Consider the following 7053-nt stretch of genomic DNA (forward strand, 5'->3'; position numbering starts at 1 on the left):
TGTAAAAAAGGATTTTAAACCAGGCTATACATTTTCTAAAACTAGAAAAGCCAAATTATTCTGAAAAAAAAAAAAAAAAACTGTTATAATGAAGTTTTCAAGAAGCTATGGTTTCTGCTCATCTGATCACTTCAGAGGGTCTGATAATGTTAGATAAAACCTCCTATCAGCAATGCACTGCTCTCCTACAGTACTACTTTCCATATTCAACTAAACCTCTCTTTGCATAGATATGTGTATGTAAAAACAGAACATTCATATCAAGACCAGAGTTCCACAGAAGTTAATCACAGGTAAAGTCCTTGCATATCTGGAAAAAGAAAATGGTGGATGTCTTATGAAACTTTAGAATCTTGGTTTCAAAGGGATCATCACAAAGAGAAAATAAAATATAGCATTGTGGACCACGCAATGTGATGTATTTGTAAGTATGGGCTTCCGTAAAATAGTTGATAAATATGTGTTGGCTTGATGTAAGCAACTTGTGGGTGGTATTTTTTTTTTAACAACAGGACTGCTAGGAGTGTTGGCAGGGTATCTTCTAAGGAAAAGACAACTGGTAAGCCCATATTCTTTCCCTAGCCTAGGCTTTCTATACCTGAAACTTAAAATCACCTTGTAAATAAATGTTTTCTATGTTGGGCAGCAGAGAAAATATTTCAGTTTTTGAGTAAGGTATGGGCTTTCATGTTATGTGGGTCTTTTTTTTGTGTGTGGGTATGTGTGTATATATTTAAAGATATATTATAAAATCAGACATTTCAGAATTGCTTCAAAAATCGTGGATTATTAAATGATTAGTTCCATCCATTTATTATTTCTACTAATTCCTCATGTAGATTGTTGTAAGGTTTATCTGAAGTAACATTAATCTTGATTTTACGAAAATTTCTTCATCCCTTCATATTATACCTAATATATCAGTTGCTTGCTTTTGAAAGGGCACAAATTTAGCATGCTATGGCAAACAAAATCTTATCAAAATGTAAATTTCTCCATATTTTTCTACATTTTGTCTAATTTGGATATCATAAAATAATGAAACATTTAAATGTAGATATTATATATAAACAGAAAGAATTTAGTGATTGCCTATAAAAGTATGTGAATATGTTAAAAGGTCTGATTTAAGAAAAATTATTTATTTTAATATCAATTTAAGATTTTATTTAAATGTTAGAAGAAGCTTGAATCTACTTCTGGCTTAACATATATTCAATTCATTACTAACTCTCTATTTATAAGTACTCTAAGTCCATCAATGAAAAGTATTCTTTCTTTTAAATGACTATCAAGAGAAAACATCAGAGCCAAAATCATTACAAAGAAATAAACATGTTTGAAATACTCTATGTTTAAGTGGTGAAAGTGTATGCCAGTTTTTACTAAGAGGGTATTGAAAAAGATTAGCAAATTAATGTGTAATGTTAAGAAAATATAATTTCTTAAAAGCAACAGAAAGTACAAATAAGATAATATAGGAATTTTATAACAGTCTCATGAAATTCATAAAATCTAGACAAGGAGGATAATAAGTCAAAGTAGGGATAACCATATCCAGCACTTATGAATTGGAAAAATTATTCACTTAAAAGTTAAGGCAGGGTATTTATAGAAATTCTTGCCAAATATGCATTCTCTAGGAAGCACATAAAAATCATTTTTTTGGTTTTGTTATTATTTTATTCTTAGCTCAAAGGAATGTTTCCACATCTCAAACCACTAACATGAGAAAAAAAATGGAGATTGTTCATCTGAAGCTTGGCGGGTTTATCCACAACATAATGAAAGCCACAACTGATGATATTCATGAGTTTAGGTCATTCTTTCACTGGGAACTCTTTCTTTTTGCCAATATACAATTGTAGTTCTATGGACTATTTGAGGTTAGTTTTTATTTGTATCAGTAATTGAATAAACCAAAATTGTCTTTAGTTGGATTCAAGTAACAAATTTTATCAACAACATGTTTTCATCAAGTCCTTATCCCTAAAGAATTGTACTTTTTTAAAAGATCTATTTATTTTGAAAGGCAGAGTGACAGAGAAAGACAGACAGAAAGATACAACATACACAGATGTCTTTCATCTGCTGGCTAACTCCCCAGATGGCCTCAACAGCCAGGGTAGGGTCAGGCCAAAGCCAGAATCCAGGAACTCCAACTTGGTTTTCCAAATGGATGGCAGAGGCACAAGTACTTGGAGCATCTTTTGTTGCCGTCCCAGGTACATTAATAGGAAGCTGGAAAGGGAGCAGAGTAGACTGGATTTGAACCAGCACTCTGATATGGAACACCAGTATTACAAGAGGCAGCTTAATGTGCTGCACCACAATGCCATAGTTCTCAAATGTGAGATGGTGAGACGTTTCACTTTGCCACTCTATATTCTGGTATAAAAATTGGAAATGGAGTTGAATTGTTTAATCTTATCATTAAATGATTTATTTAATGATAAATTTAATAACTTATTTAATAATATCCATCCACTCCCGAATACAGGATTGCAAACATTTAATTTTAAAGCACTAGTTACTTTGGAAATTATGTCTTCAGATTACAAATGATGTTTTCTTCATTTTTTTCAGATGAAATTACAAAGGCTATCTTTTCTCTGCCATTTTAGAGATAAGAAAATTTTGATTTCATATGCTTTCCATATTCCAAAGTTATTTATAAATATTGGGTCCTTTTCTTTCTCCTTGTTTAACCCTTTTCCTACTTCATGCCTAAACCTTGCATATTCCTTTCCTATAGTTTTGCTAGTGTTATGGTTGGAAGAGATGTTAAACTCAGGAAGTCAATATGACCTTTTTAACAAAAGCTGGGCTAAATATTTGTGAATTTATCTCTGTTTCAGTATAGAAGACGGTATGGAGACACAAGGAGTATTCTGTGATGTTCCAGCAAAGTGGTGACCCATGTGATGTGAAGCCAGCAGTAACTACATAGGAAGGCAGGTATGTGGGCAGAAATTAAGGCTAAGCAATCTCAGGAGACAGGGGGCAGGGTATTGGGCACTGGGCAGTGGCCTGGAAGCAGGACGCCAGTTCCTGGGACAGTATCCAACAAGTCCTATATTTTAAAGGACTGGAAAACCAGATAATTTCAAAAACACAACTCTTATAGTCTATTTATTCTATACGCGGTACACCTTTACATACTTCCATCACTAAATATTTTGTGTAATTGTTGTTACCTTTATTATAGTATATTCTATTTGTGCCTCATTACTTAATAAATTTGTGAATGGTGACTTAGAATACTAAGCAACTACTTTTTTGGGTTTATGAAATAACATTTGAATATAGCATTTCAGGCAACTTTATACCCTTACAGGATTAGATAGATCAGGAAAGATTAATAACATTATTTTTTTTGGTTTTGTAGTTATTTTCTTTTTAAAAAAAACTTTTATTTAGTAGATGTAATTTCCAAAGTACAGTTTATGGATTATAATGGCTTTTCCTCCCCCATAACTTCCCTCCCACCCACAACCCTCCCATCTCCCACTACCTCTCCCCTTCCATTCACATCAAGATTTATTTTCAATTATCTTTATATACAGAAGATCGATTTAGTATATATTAAGTAAAGATTTCATCAGTTTGCACCCACACAGAACATAAAGTGTAAAATACTATTTCAGTACTAGTTATAGCATTAATTCACATTGGACAATACATTAAGGACAGAGATCCCACATGAGAAGTAAGTACACAGTGACTCCTGTTGTTGACTTAGCAAATTGACACTCTTGCATCAATCTCCCTAGGCTCTAGTCATCAGTTTCCAAGGCTATGGAAGCCTCTTGAGTTCGTTGACTTCCATCTTATTTAGATAAGGTCATAGTCAAAGTGGAAGTTCTCTCCTCCCTTCAGAGAAAGGTACCTCCTTCTTTGATGGCCCGTTCTTTCTACTGGGATCTTACTCAGAGATCTTTCATTTAGGTTTGTGTTTGTTTGTTTGTTTGTTTTGCCAGAGTGTCTTGGCTTTCCATGCCTGAAATACTCTCATGGGCTCTTTAGCCAGATCCAAATGCCTTAAGGGCTGATTCTGAGGCCAGAGTGCTATTTAGGACATCTGCCATTCTATGAGTCTGCTGTGTATCCCACTTCCCATGTTGGATCATTCTCTCCCTTTTTTATTCTATCAGTTAGTATTTTCAGACACTAGTCTTGTTTGTGTGATCCCTTTGACTCGCCCAGATGTGTCTGAAGCCCTGTAGCAGACTCAGCTAATTATGAAACCCAATCACTAATGTAACACATGAACAACAAAAAACATAGAAGCTGTACTGAAATTTAAAAAGAGGAAAGAATGTGTGGCAGAAAGTATTTTCTATATCTATAAAAAAGTTTGGGAAATATTTCCTTAGTGAAAGACTGCAAGAAGTTGAAGGAAGATCAGATAAACTGTAAGTTTTGGCATGTACACATTTTTCTAATCTTAACAGTTCCATTTCAGAGAAAAGACAAGTGGGAATCAGAGTTGAGTTAATATGCCACAGATCACACAGTGAGCAAGAGACTAAACTCAAAAGCCTAAGTCTGTCTGTCTTCAGAGCCCAGAACCATTTGTGTATACTCCATTAGCTTTCACAGTGCTGGGACTCCTCTGAACTCAGTGCATCTGAAAATGACCTTCTCAGTGCTTCTGACTCCCACAAGTGCTGCACCCTGAGGCTGTTCTGCTTTTGCCAAACAACTCTTTTTAAAATTAAAACTATAATAACCTATAGATAGGCCGGCGCTGCGGCTCACTAGGCTAATCCTCCACCTTGCGGTGCCGGCACACCGGGTTCTAGTCCCGGTCGGGGTGCCGGATTCTGTCCTGGTTGCCCCTCTTCCAGTCCAGCTCTCTGCTGTGGCCAGGGAGTGCAGTGGAGGATGACCCAAGTTCTTGGGCCCTGCACCCCATGGGAGGCCAGGAGAAGTACCTGGCTCCTGCCATCGGATCAGCGCGGTGCACTGGCCGCAGCGGCCATTGGAGGGTGAACCAACGGCAAAAGGAAGACCTTTCTCTCTGTCTCTCTCTCACTGTCCACTCTGCCTGTCAAAAAAAAAAAATAACCTATAGATAGACATACATCTGAGTCACACAAAATCTGCACTCCTGGTCCCAGTAGATGAAGTGAGGAGAAAGTAGGATACAAAAACTATTGCTTAAAGCAGAGAGTAGGGAGAAATCAAGTGGCAGAAGACAGGGATGACTAATTACACTGATAATGTGAGATGAAGGAAAGAAGTTCTTTGTCACCCTCCTACTTACAATCTAAGCAGAGAGCCTTTCTGATCACACAGAAGATAATACTGAAACTTCAACTCCATTAAATGTACTTCAGGACCCAACTACATACAGGATCAGTTATAGACTGCCAGTCAGTGTCATGGTTTTCTTAGTCTCAATTATTTCAGTGTTAATCACCTTCAGTCAGATTTATCTTTCTAGAAACAGGGTTTTATTTTCATCATATTGCTATGGAAAGACTTCAGTGAACTACTACTGTCGACAAAATGGAGTCCAATACCTTTAGCCTTACATTTAAAGTAATTAAAATCTAACTGCACACTCAAACATAACTCTACAGTAAGCTCTTTTCCTTTTGCTGAAGCTACTTTGAATCTACACTTTCGATCAAAAGAATCCACTCCTCTTCCACTTGGTTCCTTCCTGTGGACATGAGTACATTTAAATTCCTTCTCCTGTCTACAGCCATACCATCCTGAACGTGCCCGATCTCATCTAAATTCCTTCTCCTTGGTCATCTTCCCGTACAGGGGAGATCTACACAGAAAGTGAAATCCATCAGATCACACCTCCCGTAATTTTTTTTCTTCAGATCTACAAATGTGCTTGAATTGATGCCTATGCTTTCACCACCTCTTCCAACAACAAAAGAACAGTAACTTCTGTATTCCCATTTCTCCAAAACGGCAGCACCACATTCTGGATTCTAGCCCCTCCTTCTTTCTCAGGAACCTGATTATTCTTGCTTTCTCCTGTGTCTTCAACCTCTGTCCAGGATTATCGTTGGCTAACTTCAGAATATGTCGCCCACACTGCAGGCTTTATTGTAATGATGCCCTCTAGAAATATGCAGGCCAGAAGGGCTAAATGGCAGAGTCTTGTCTCTGTCTCTAGTGTATCTGTCAGCAGCTTTCACAAGGCAAGAAAAAGTTGAAGGATGGACAGAGGAAGAAGGAGAGGGAGGGAGTGGGGAGAGACAGATGACAAGTAGCTCTCCACAAGTAGCCTCACTTTTTCCTGGGTGCCACTTCTACTTGTTTTCTTCTCTTCCTTGTTTCTGTCCTCCCTGCCCCACTAAAACTCTCACCAAGGTCATTAATGACTTTTGGTTAAAAACTCTAACAGCACTTTTCAATCTTTGGGTCTCTTAACCTCCCTAGCTTTTTAACACTGAATTATCCACTCTGTTGTTTTTTATAAACACATTCCCACTCCTGTGATTTCCTTGATGCAAACTCCTCTTTCACAGCCTGTGTGTCCTCAATGGTTGTATCCTTCAATCTCTCCTCTGGGGCTATATTCTTTCCTTAGTTCACACTCTCTGGAACTCTCTGGAACTTTTTAGCTTCTCTGTGAATTCTGTGAAAACTTCCCCCCACCTCATCTTCCTTGCAATCAAATCACTTAACTCACTTTATTTCTCTCACCTTCCAGAACCAGTGCATAACAGTTCCGATAGTTCTTCTTCCAAAATCCCTAACATCTACCACCTTCCCTCCAACTCTATGATCACCCTCCAACAATCCCTCACCTGGACTCCTCTGGTCTCCCTGATTCCACTGTCAAGCACACTACAATCCATTACACTCACAAAACCAGTTTCAGACATCAACATGGCTATTCACAATTTTTAAATCTTCAGTGGTTTTCCAACTTCTAACCACAAAATCCAAAGCCTACATTGTTTAATATGCTTGGTTTCTAGCTATTCTAACAATTTCACCTCCCAACACTTTCTCTTTACAATGAATATTTATGAACATAATCATTGATCCAGTCTTACCTCTCTAGCCTTTTCTCTGAGT

This window comes from Oryctolagus cuniculus, chromosome 13, assembly GCF_051225735.1.
Source record: "Oryctolagus cuniculus isolate XC-2025 breed Fujian yellow rabbit chromosome 13, ASM5122573v1, whole genome shotgun sequence".
Taxonomy (NCBI): domain Eukaryota; kingdom Metazoa; phylum Chordata; class Mammalia; order Lagomorpha; family Leporidae; genus Oryctolagus; species Oryctolagus cuniculus.